Raw genomic sequence first — 13686 nt, forward strand, 5'->3', positions numbered from 1 at the left:
TAAAGACAACACAATTAAGTGGAAATGCATTCCACATTCATGGATTAGAAGATAATATTGTTAAAATGTCCATACTACCCACAACAATATACAGATTTAATGCAATCCCTATCTAAATGCCAATGGCATGTTTTACAGAAATAAGAAAAATGATTCTTATTCAACCACAAAAAAACAGTGGTGAACTAGCACCTCTTATATTATCCTGGGTGGAGCTAGAGCCCATCCTTTGAAGTGAGGTATTGTAAGAATGGAAAAACAAGCACCATAGGTACTCACCATCAAATTGGTACTAACTGATCAACACTTGGGTGCTCACATGGAAGTACTATTCACTGGGTGCCGGGCAGGTGGAAGGGAGGTGGGGGGATGGGTAAATTCATGACTAATGGGTGTGGGGTGCACTGTCTGGGGGAAGGGCACACTTATAGCCCTGGCTTGGGTGAGGCAAAGGCATTATATGTAACCAAAATGTTTGTACCCTCATAATATTCTGAAATTTAAAAATGAAAAAAGAAAAACAATCCTAAAATTCATACAGAACCCAAAGAACTCTGAATAGTCAAAGTAATTTTGAAAAAGAACAAAGCTGGAGGCCTGATTTCAAAACATGGTACAAAGCAATCATAACAGCATAGTGCTGGCATAAAGAGAGACATATAGACCAGCCCAGAAATAAGCCCATGCATATACAGCCAACTGATCTTCAACAATAGTGTCACTAATACAAAATGGAAATGGAACTTTTAGTGACAGTGGATCGCATGACAAATTAGAATCCAGACAAGCCTCAGCCACAGAGTGAGTTAGCGCTCACCTGCCAGTCCTTTCCCCTGGGCCTTACTAACGCAGGAGGGTAGTATACCACAGGCTGAGGGTAAGGTAAGAGAGCTGGGAGAGGACCCTGGAAGCATGGGCTACCCTAAGTGCAAGGCCTCCTTCCTATGAGCTACTGAAGGCTGAGGGAAGAGTGCTGGGGCACTGGGATAAATCCCTCCAAGACAATTCCTCTTGGGGAGCTCTGCAGCTACACTCTAAGGGATGGGAAAGGCAGGAGGATAGAGAGAAAATACGCATACGCAGAAAACCAGAATGAGATTGCAGGAAAAAAAGAGAACTCACCAGCTATCCAAAACTTGACAGCTGGACTGTGAAGCAGATAGAGATGTCCCATGGTTGAGAAGGCTAGTGGCTGAGTTATAAATATAAAGCAATCTCCAGAGACTCATCAGTGTTCCCTGATCAAGAGAAAGTCTTGTTCCCACCTTCAAAATGCTTGAAGCTAGTGTTAAACAGACCCTAACTAAAGGTGCAACAAATCGTAGACCCAGGTTAACTACAGATTAGATTGACTCAGACCCCCACCCTAGAAGCCTAATGAGAATGGGTGTGTCCCTTGCTGGAATAAATGATTTTTACTTCAGGTTTGACTGTTCTTTTCACAAAGTGGCTGGCATACAATTAAAAAAATTATAAAATACACAAAAAGGGAATGAAATGTGACCCATGGACAAGAGGAGAATCAACAGAAGGAGATGTAGAGATGGTGCAGATGCTGGAATAGAAGATAAAAACTTTAAAATAAATATGAAAAATATGTTAAAGGAGATAGTGGGAAAGGTCGATAATGCGTGTGATAGGGAATTTTAACAAAGAATTGAAAACTGTATTTAAAAATGGAAATATTGGACCAGGCACAGTAATCCTATCACTTTGGGAGGCCAAGGCAGGAGAATTGCTTGAGGCCAGGAGTTCAAGACCAGTCTGGGCAACATAGCTACATCCCATTTCTATAAAAAATAAAAAAAAAAATTAGCCAGGTATGGTGGCACGTGCCTGTAATCCCAGCTACTCAGGAGGCTGCGGTAGAAGGATCGCTTGAGCCCAGGAGTTTGAGGTTGCTGTGAGCTATGATCACACCACTGCACTCTAACCCAGGCAACAGAGTGAGACTGTGTCTCAAAAAGGAAAAAAAGTGTGTGTGGTGGGAATGTTGAAGTGAAAAATGTAATATCAGATATGAAAAGGTCATTTGAAGGGTTACAGAAAATTGGACACAGAAGAGGAAAGGGGTATGAAGCTAAGTCAGCAAAGGGCAAGGGAGCATGGAGCAAAATCTGGAGGAAAACAGGTGCAAGCTTCCAACAGTCTTCTCTCAGTGGAGTCACACAGGAAACAATTACTCCAGCAATGAATCGTGACAACACATGTGAAGTCTTGTCTACTGGAGAATCTGGCCTGGGCCTACACATCAGGGTTTTTATCAGGAGGTCAGTCACATAGGCATCCTCTGCCTAGCATGTACCAAAGTTCCAGACCCTCAGAAACAAAGCAGATATTTATCACAAACCACTTTTTTGCATAAACAGTGTAGACACAGCGAGCCACTCTTATCAATTACAGAACGCTGGTGGGAAACCTCCTGAAATCCAAGTTCCCATACACCAGCAAAGGGCCAACTTCGAAAGCAACATTTGCCTCTGTACAGACCCGAGTGAGGGACAATAAATTAAAAGATCTAGTTGACAGGCTTAATTCCCTTAGCAAATAAATTCAGATGGTTAAATATACAATTTTCAAGAATGCATTTCTATTTTTCTAGGGTAAACTAAGCAAAACTATGTTATTTCAGTTTCTGGCAATATAAAAGATAGAGTTTCAAAGAATATATATAAGCTGCTGTTATAAAGAAAAAATACATGTATACACACACACATAAGATAAAGTTGTAAAGAAGAACGAGTAATACAGTTCTCTGTTTTCTTCTCTTTGGAAAATCCCATACTGACAGACTGCAAAGAGATCTGAAGCACTGTCATAGTGTATCAGTGCAGTTTCTTTCATGGTAGTAAGTTATAAGCTTGGAAATTGATGAGCTCCTTGAAATGCTCTTGGGCCATGACAAAATGTGTGCAATGGCTGACCCTCCACCCCCAAGCTCGGTCAACAAAGGGCCTGGGGAAATGAAGCAGTCTTCCAATGACCTACTTCAGGTGGCCAGTTGTGCATCGCCCAACAACAGGCCAGGTGTGAGAGAGGGAGTTTCAACAGCAGTACCTCAATCCTGCTGCAGGATTGAGGTACTGATTTGCCATACAACAAGTTTGCTGCACACTCTGCTCACCTGTGCTCAGTGCTGTGCATGGCATTTGGCAGGGGGGAGGAGGAAAGTGAAGACAAGTCACACAAGGTCCTGCCCTCTGAGTAGCTCCCAGTTCTCTGGAAGGGGACTTCAAAATCAGGGAGAAAGCTCTTTTTTTTGAGGCTTTTCTACTAGGCTTCTGACTATTTTTGTCTCTAGCCATGTCTGTGGGAGGGAGGGGCACTGGTGATGCTGATGAGGGCAAGGAAGAGGACCACAGTGAGAACCACAAGGTCACTTATTATGGACTGAGTGCTTGCTGTGGGTCAGGCCCTGTACAAATGCTTCACACCTATCACTGCCTTTATTGTTTCTCTTGGTTAGTTATTATCACCATATTATGGATGGAAAAATAGAAGCTCAAGATAAGTGACTTGCCTAAATTTATACATGGATCCACCTGAGTACACATGGGAGCACCCAGGGCTATCTGCAACCCTCAGTTTTCTCATCTATAAGACAGAACAATCACATGTGCCCACCAATGCAAAACTGGTAGAAAGACTTCAAGATGTCCTTAACTTTGCTGTATTATCCCATGAAAGTATCCTGGGTGGCTCTTTCTTCCTGGGAACCCCTTAATCAGGAGATAATTGCTCTTTAACAGCTACAGTGGCACAATGATTTTCTAATTGCACATGGAAGTTAAAGAAAAACAGAACCTTCTTACTCTTTGGCCAACTTACAATTACCAAAGTGAGCTCTGTACAGCCATTAGCCCACCGATTGAGCCTGCACACTGTTGATGATGGGTGCATTCTAAGGTAGGATTTACTATAGCAGGGAAATTAATGTTGATGTGGGCACGAAAATTCCCCAGCCCTCATGTTTCTTTGGATATTTATTTCCTTAGTATGGATTGCAAATCCCATCATTTTGTTTTTCATCCTGTGAAGATAAATTATAGCCCACTTATTGGCTGGTGCAACCCACAGGTATAGACATAGCCACTGTGTATATACACCCAGCATTGCTCATGTGGGCACAGCCTCACATCTGCGTCAGGAGAGGAAAACAGAGAGACTCATGATGCTGCAAAGATGCCTGCCAGGCAAAGCTTTCTGATAGCATCTTGTAATTAAAGGCTGCAGGGAGCCTTATAGTCTTGCAGAACATTTGCTTTTTTTCCTCAGCTGAAATGGCAGATTTACATAGGGTGACCAAATACTTTGGGAAATGAAAGAAGGCAGTGTCAATCATGTAAGAAAAACAGTTTCAAATTAGACTGCCACAGGTAAACTGAGACATGTATTTTTAGACTTAGGGAAAATCCACTGAGATAAGATGCAATGGACTGAATTTTTGTGTTCACTGAAAATTCATAAGTTGAAACTCTAATGACAATGAGAAGGCATTTGGAGGTAGAACTTTTGGGAAGTAATTATGTCAAGAAGGTAGAGTCCTCATGGACAGAATTAGCCCCCTTTTAAGAAAAGGCCAGAAGATAAACCAGCTCTCTTTTGGCCATAAGAGGGTATAGCCAGAAGACATCATCTGGAAACCAGGAAGCAGGCCCTCGGCAGACACTGCATCTGCCAGTGCCTTGATCTTGGACTTCCCAGCCTGTAGCATTGTGAGAAATAAATCTGTTGTTTAAGCCACTCAGTTTATGGCATTTTGTTATAGCAACATCAGCTAAGACACAAGGGAAAGCTGCAAGAAAACTCTGAGTTGATAGATCTAGCAGAACCAGAAGCAAATATGCTAGCTTATGTTTATATGAAGTGAAATGCTTACAAGAAAAATGGAAGGATCCAACCAATTAACAGTTTAAACTGAAATACTTCTCTAAATGCCTCACCACCTCCCACCTTCTTCAAGGCATGCTGTGAAGACTCTGTGTGATAATGTTTGTAGAGCTCTGGGATGTGCCTGACCCAGAGGGAGGATTCATCAATGTTAGTCAAAGGTGGTGCTGGAGGTAGAAGAGGGAGGAGTGGTATCGGCAGTGCTGTTAGTAACAGCAGTATTCTTATGCTTTGGGAGGAGAGGCATGAGCAGATAGGCTCTCCCAAGGACCATGGCTGGTCAATATGAGCAGCCTCGTCACGAGGAAGGAGTGCACTGCTGTGGCGGGGAGGTGGGGTGCAGGGGGACCCTTTGCAGTTTGGTTTGCAAATACAGACCCCAAGAGCATGCTATGGAGATATGGGGATCCAACAGCTGTGGAATTAAATACAGACCTATCACCTACTAGCAGTGAGAACTTAGCCTTATTATCTAAATTACCTGACCCCCTCAGCTCTTCACCTGTGAAATGTGGAGGAAAATGGGCACCTTTTACGGAGGATTAAATGACTATGTGTTGACAAGTGCCTGGCACAAAGTAGTTGTTCAGCAAAGTAGCTGTCCCATCCCTAGAGCTTTATATATAATAAGGGGGGAACTGTGGTGGGCAAGGCTGAGAGAAAACTCATGTGCTGTACACTCTTTTCTGAAACCACAGCCTTTTTTTTTTTTAACTACACTGAGCACACAGCTTAGAAAGCTACTTTTAAAGAAAATAAAATCTAAAGTACACTAAACCTTAACAGTCATACATTGATTTCTGCTTTAGTCTTGCAGACTTTGGTAGGATGTACCTTTTTAAATCTCATATTTTTCACATGGAGGTCAACCCTGCCTACCATGCCCTGCCAGCTCTGCAGCTTCACTGGGTGTTACGACCTGTGTCATCCCTCAGGGTGGGGTCTGAGGCATGACAGTGGCTCATGGACACACAGGGTAGTGGGGGGACTGGAAATGGGTGGGAAGGGTCTGGATATAGAAGAAAACTTACTTGTTAGAATTCAACAACTGTGGAGGAGTGACATGGCCCAAGTTCTATGTCAGCAAGATTCATCTGGGAGCAGCAGGTAGGACAGATGGAAGGAAGAGGGACCAGAGAGTGGAGGTCCATTTAGAAGACTAATTCTAGGACAAGTTCATAGGGAAGTTTATCTGGGGTGGTAGATGTGTGAATAGAAAACAGGCGCCAAAGGTAACAACACTGCAATGATAAAATCTACAGATTTCAAACAGGTTGTAGCAAATTTGTATCTCCGTTAGTTATTCATTCTACTACCTGGCACTTCAGTCACTGTGGCTTGTAAAAACTCACCTTTCAGGCTTCCTCTCCCATTATTTCCCAATCCATCCTAAGCGCCAACCTGAGAATTGAGAACACCTGCATCCTCGTGGCTTTACTATTGAAACAGAACTGAGACCACCTGTATCAATATGACTTCATTATTTGTTCCATGAACAGTTTTGCCCAAGAAGATAAGGTTTTATCCTAATAGCTAATTTCACTGTTTCAGGAGATCCTTATACACCAATTGGTTCAGGCAAAAAGTTTATCTGTGCAAACAAACAGCTCTGCTATTAGGACAAGAGACTTTGCTCACCTGGGCAAACAGCTTTTTAGCAGACAAGTTCACTCATCAAGGCTTGCTAATGCTAGCTAGACTATTATGTCACAAACCTTGTCCAATCCCAATCAGTTGCCCATAGTGAAAAACTTGCCTTAAACCATTTGAACCTAGACCCGAAACCTTACAAACATGCTCCCTTGACCTCTCCCCCCAAGATACCCAGCGGTGTTCTCCCTTACTGCAGTGGGCCCAGTCAACTTAACTTGGATCAAGAGGCTTTCTGGTGACTTTCTGCGGAGTTGACAAGCATCAACCCTAACCCAACAACCAAGGATATGATATTTCATTGCTCTTAATGTAAGTAGCTCTATAAACAAATTTCAGCAACCCCTATATGGTTTTTATGTTTGTTTGTTTTTTATAATCCTCTCCCTTAACCAAATATTTGAACTTTTGAGTTGATCTCCAGACATGGTGGATTTTCTCTAAGACAAAAGAGCTGAGATTCTGAAGGCCTCTGGGCAGACTTCCAGACGCCAAGATTTGCCATCCTCCAGGACCTGCCCCGAGGCGTGTGGCCCCTCTTTAAAAGCCCACTATAGTCAGAGAGACAGATTTGAGGCAGCTTCCTTATTTTCCTGATAAGTGTCCTATTAAAAAGTTCTTTCTTCTTTAGCAATCCTCATTGTCTCAATAATTGGATCTTTGTGTGACAAGCAACTAGACCTAGGCTGAAACCCCTTTGTGATTTTAACAACATTAATTTCAGACTGTTATGAAGCCCTTGGGCATGGACACACTCTTTGTTACCAACTTCTTTGCTACTATATAAGAAGGATGGTCTTTACTCAGTTACCAGTAAGATACTCTTTATTTCCATCTCAGACCTTATCAAAACGGCCTTTAGTGTCCATATTTCTATCAGTAGTCTGGTCATGACCACTAAACCAATCTCTAAGAAGTTCCAGACTTTTCCTAGTCTTCTCATCTTCTAAGCCTTCATTAAAATCACCCTTAATGCTCTGCTCACAGTAATGGAAGCTTTTCCTAGCCTGCTCCTCCAAATTCTTTCAGCCTCTACTCATCATCTCCAAAGCTGCTTACACATTTTCAGGTGTAATAACGCCACTTCTTGGTACTTCTGTCTTAGTCTGTTTTGTGTTGCTATAACACAATACCATAGTCTGGGTAATTTATAAAGAGGAAAAGAAATATCTGTCTTACAGTTCTGGAGGCTGGAGAGTCCAGGGTCAAAGGCCTGCCTCTGGGGAAGGCCTTCTTGTGTGTCATAACCTGGTAGAGGGCATCACATGGCAAGAGGGCAAAAGCATGTCAGCTCGGGTCTCTCTTCCTCTTCTTATAAAGCCACCAGGTCCATGACGTGCCCCCTGAAACTTATCTAATCCTAATTACCTCCCCAAGCCCCCATTTCCAATCCACATATAAATTTGGGGATTAAATTTTCAACACATGACATTTGAGGGACACATTCAAATCATAGCAGGCATAAACAGAAAAGATTGATGGGTTGCCAGAGCAGTAGCGAGAGAAGGAAGATTGCACCGAATGGTAACAGAAACTTTGAGAGAAAGATCAATAAAATGTGAGCAAAATGCGTCAGACACAGTGGGACAGATTTAGCAATGATGCCTGAGGACCATGGAGGGACACTGAGGCATGGAAAGACAGGAACCAAGCCTAGATCTTCTTGGCCTCATCATGGAAGCAGGCTATGGATGTCTTAAGACTCAAGCAAGGTTAAATAAGCACAAACGCACCCCAGACTCGTTTATCTTGCTACATTTCACTCTTTCATCATAGTTCACCCTCTCTAGCCACCCCCACCTGTCACCGTAACAACCACAGCCTGTAACAAATGGCAGGGCCATTATCAGGAGAAATAGGAGGAACAAACCTGCTCAATGACTCTCCCATTCAATTTAGCCTCGGATTTCCTGTCGCGTTCTCTCCCAGTGAGTTTTCAGTATCTCGAGATGGATGACACCTGCCTGTGAATCACTGGAAAGTTTCCAGCTGGCTCTGGGCTTTGTTCTAATGTTAGGACAAATCAGGAGTGTTTCTTGGGCTCTCTCCAAACATAGACTTGGATAATGACACAGGTGAAAATTTTTAAGACAAAAGGAAATGCACATGTTCTTTTTCAGTCTGTAAGGAAATGCAGGATGGTGGGTTGTATCCTGGGGGACAAAGTGGGAAGGAAATAGTGGGAAGGAAATATTTTCCAGGCACATTGCCTCCAGACCCTTGCTGCTTAAGGGGGGGGGGGGACTCCTCTCTCCCCATCCAGGTGGAGCCCTTTTTCAAGAGCATTGCCATCTCTGGTCATACCTCCCTCACCAATCCACGTGCCATAGTCAGTCATCGTTCTGAATGTGCACCCAAAGCCATGATATAGATCTCAAATAGATGAATGTCCCCTCTCCAATCTTCAATCAGGGATAAAATTAAGTTAGATAGAATTTAAAATGTAGCCTGAATTAAGTCTCCTTTATTTTAATGACTCAGAAAATTTTTCTAGGAGTTTATTTGTAAGCAACTTTTATTGCCCACGTTTCTGTTTATGTATATACTCTGCTGCTTGGTTTACCCTCTTATCAATAAAAATCTTTTAGTAGGCTATCAGCCTATGTGTAGATTAATCATTGATGCAACTTGAAGGAAAAAACAATATAGCTACTTAACCTAGTACGTGACGTGTGAACATCTATATACATATCTCCCAACAGCCTGGTTGTTGCAATAACCCACCAAATGTCTCCATGGCACTAATCTTACTCTCCTCTAATCTATTTTACATGCTCCACCCAATTTTTCCAAAATGTAAAAATGGTAATTTCATCCCCGTGTGAAAATCATTCTTGTGTCTCTCCACATTTATGAGGTTCAAAAGCCCTTTATGATTTTCTCTTTGCTTATCTCTCCACCTGCATCATCAGCTGCACGCCCTGACACCTCAGTGCTTCAGACTGACTCCCAGCCTGCCAGCGCTGGCTCTGTTGGGTCCCCTAGTCAGCCTTTTGTCGCCTTGTGAACTCATATTCATCCGTTAGGGCCCAGCTATGTATCCGCTCCCCTTCCCCAAGTTCATCTATCCCCACTTTGAGTTCCCACTGTATCTTTTGCTTGTATTCATCACCACTTTTAAAAGCAAAACTTGTTTGTATTTCTGCGTCCCATAACAAGTCTGTAAATTATTTGTAGGCAAAGTAAGTGTCTTAATTATTTTTGTCTTTCCTGTGCTTAATACAATACAGTACAGCCTCAAACAACATGGGTTTGAACTGCATGAGTCTACTATGTGTGGGTTTTTTTCAACAAAACTGAGCATCAAAAATACAGTATTTGGGAGATTTGAAACCCAAGTGTATGGAGGGGTGACTTTTCCTATATGCAGGTTCTGCAGGGCTGACTGAAGAACTTGAGTATGCATGGATTTGGGAATATGCAGGGGTCCTGGAATGAGTCTCCTGTGTATACCAAGGGACAACTGCATATACAACACAGAGTAAGTGTACAATGAGTGTAAACTGAATGATAAATGAATGAGTGAATGAATGAACAGGTAACTCTTAAGGGTCTTTTGATGGGCTATAGGGAACAGAATCTGGAAAACAAATTTTTTAAATTGTCCTCAAACTTCAGTTCACATAATCTCTTTTCTTTATGCTTTAGAAGTCAGTGTATTTCCAAATGGACAAGTGTTCAAATCCTCTTTTAAAAATGTTCACAGAGCCCTAAACTTGTATTCATTGCTATGATACTGTCAAAAGACAAAAATGACAACAAGCGCAGTTTAAAGATTTTAACTGGTTTTTATTTGCAATTCCAGAAGCAGGCAACATCTCATTCTATAAAATAGAATGGATTTTCCAATCAGCTCAGCAATGTTTGGTTTTTATGGAAAGAAAAGGTCTGAGGAAAACAGAAACAGAGAACTAAATGTGGATTGGTCTTTTCAAAGTGACTTTCCTTGTAAAAGTCAAAGCAGAGGGGGCTTCCTTATCATGCTGGCTAAAACTGGCCTGCTTGGGGATTTGGCTATTATCTGTCTCTCCAGTTTTCTCAGGAGTTCAGATGTACAACTTAGTTTGGGCTTACTGGAGTGGAACTTCAGCAGGAGTGACTTCCTTTTGGTCTAGTCTGTTGGGCCTAGTAAAAGAGGAGCTCAGTCCAAACCAGTGGCCTCTTATACATTTTATTTAACAATGCCAATATAAATTAAGGTTAAGCATGCTCTCTTAACATAGTGTGAGCCATTTAATTCTGGGCTCACATAAAGTACACTGATGTAATATATATGCAGATCAGTGGAACAGAAACAAGTCCAAAGACAGATCCAAATATATTGGGAAATAAATTGTACTTGGATATCTGTCTCTTTACTTTGGAGAAAGTGAAATAAGATCCCTTACTCGTATTATAAATAAATGTGAATTACAGAACTAAACATAGAAAATGAAACTCTGAGAGTACTAGAAGGAAATATAGAACATAATCTTGGAGTGGGGAAGGCTTTTCTAAGAATGGCATGGAATCCAGAGGCCTTAAAGGAAAAGATTGACAGATCTGATGCATAAGAATTTAAAACCATTATCTAGCAAAATATGTTATGAATAAAGTTAATAAAACAAATAACAGACTGGGTGAAAACAATTGCAATGCATATAACCAAAAAATAATAATATCTAACGTGGTTTCTGAGAAGTTTTTATAATATGAAAATATTTTAAAAAGATAGATAATGCACAGAGAAAAAATAGAAATAACTATTAAACATTGAAAGGCTACTCAACCCAAAATCAAAGAGATGTCATTTATTGTGATATTATCTTTTTTATTCATTAGATTGGCAAACTTACAAAAGATTAAAGCTACTCAGTGTTGGCAAGTGCATGAGCATTGTCACTCAATATTATAGAAATGCAAATTTTTATACAATATTTGGAAAATAATTTTTTAGTGTTCATCAAAGTTTTAAATATTCATATCTAGCAATTTAACTTGTGAAAATATTTGTAGCATTTGGTATGAGAAGTATAGCCCCTTATTATTTGTAGCACTCAAAAATTAGATTCAATTTAGGAACGTACCAAGAGAATCATGTTTAAATAGAAAACAGTACATAAATACAATGGAATACTATGTAGGTGTTCAAAAGTACAGCATAAATTTGGATACTTACATGGAATTGGGTATCTTATATAGGGTTAAATGAAAACAAAAACAAATTGAAGAAGATAATGTATAGTATGATACCATTTTTCCCTAAAAATTATATCTCTAAATATGTGTTGATTTATTTATGCTGTAATCAGCATATACATAACAAAAATTCAGGGGGCATCACCAAAATTTTACCTCTGGGGAAAAGGATGGACTGTAGTTGGAGGAGAGAGACCTTCATTTTTTACTTTATATATTTTATTTTTCTTTTTTAAGAAAACTTGAGCACATCTTATTTTCATAAATAACAAGATAAAATAAAAAAATAAGTGTACCACGTAAAAAGTAGGATTCTTGTCTACCATGACATCACTGGACAAGAATGGCCTAACTGCAGCACAGGGGACAGACAGAGCAGGGTCTGGATGAACTCTTTGGGTACGCGCATGCAAAAGAGTGGCTGAGGGCGGGGTGGGAGGCAGATATTGTTGCATTAATGAGACTGAGAAGAAGGATGTCCCACACCTAGAACCAGGTGTTCAGGGACAATGGTGAGAAATGGCAGGTTAAGACAAGCTGCCAGTGTCTCTGGTCCCAGAGATTTACAGGGTATCCTCACCCTTGGGTGGCTGATGAGGAAAGTGGGCTGGAATGTGATTAGCAGCAGCAGGGATCAGAAGCCCAGCCCAAAGCCTCAAGTGCAGGGGCTGGGCCTCAGCCTCCAAGATAGAGCACAGTGAAGTGGCAAGGACAAAGGAGAAACTTTTGAGGGCACATAGCCTGGAGTTAGGGAGGATGATCAGGGCCACAGTTATGGACCCATAAAGAACAAAGCAGATGCCAGTTTTAGAACAGTGGTAAGATATCCATCCATTCATGCTTGACATGAGCACTAACACGTGTGTGGGGCAGGGTCAAGTCTACCTTTGAAGGTCAGGTATTTTCAGCCCTGGGTGAGATGCCTAGCAGGAGGGTAACTGAGGCAGTATGACAGACATTGGCCTCTTTGGTTGGCTCTCAAAAGCTGTACAGCTCAGAATATGTTCGGTCTAGAGACTCTAGACTGTGGATTAAAAAAAGAAATCCACAACACACACTGAAGAAGTCTTAGAAATAGTATTGCCTCAAAATGATAGCTTCTAGAATTTCTGATATATATTCCTCAGAACAGACTTCTTATTTTGAGGGTCATTAGGAATTGAGAGGCTAGTGATAGTTACACACACCTCCACAGTAGGTCTGAGTTCATCAATCTTGATGGTCCTCTCTCCTGAAGCCAATATCTACTCGTAGTTGACAGAGTATCAGGCAAAACGAAGTGCTGTCTTAGATTTATGAACTCCTTTATCACTCAAGGTAAGGATTCCAGAATTCAGAATGCTACATTTTTATCTGATGCATGGACTAGATTAAATGTCGGACTACATGATAGATGAAGCTGGAATTAATTAGTGTCAGTCCTCATATAAATTGCTTATGATAAGAGATAATGGAATCAGGGTAAGTAGATGTGATACATCATCATTCCTCTTCATTTAACCCAGCTGAGAAGTGGGCCAGGAAGAAGACACACTGCATATGCCCCAAAAAAATGGGCAGAGTTGGTGACAAAATCACATTTCCTTTTCAGAGTAGTCAGGAGATGCTCTCATGAACCTAAAATTCATATTTAGTGTGTAGACTAGCCCCTGTTTTCATTTAAAAACAATATTTGGTTTGTTCTGTTTGACAACAATATAACTCTTTATTTTTACAATGCAACTTTGCAAGGAAAATTGGGAAAATTTCAATGACTAAAATATTAAAGCTATAATACCTTTCCAGTTAAGTCTTGAATGGGATGAGTTTCCTTGGAGCTTGGCACACACAATAGAAAGAGAGAATTTGGTATTTTTTGGACTTTGCTCACATGCATTCAGAAATCAAAGCTGGAACATCCCCAGGAAGTATGAAGTCAGTTCTGATGATCAACTCCAGAGTCCTTTCCTGGTCACCCTGTCCCTGTTC

The sequence above is a fragment of the Microcebus murinus genome, chromosome 4 (assembly GCF_040939455.1).
Source record: "Microcebus murinus isolate Inina chromosome 4, M.murinus_Inina_mat1.0, whole genome shotgun sequence".
NCBI classification, from domain to species: domain Eukaryota; kingdom Metazoa; phylum Chordata; class Mammalia; order Primates; family Cheirogaleidae; genus Microcebus; species Microcebus murinus.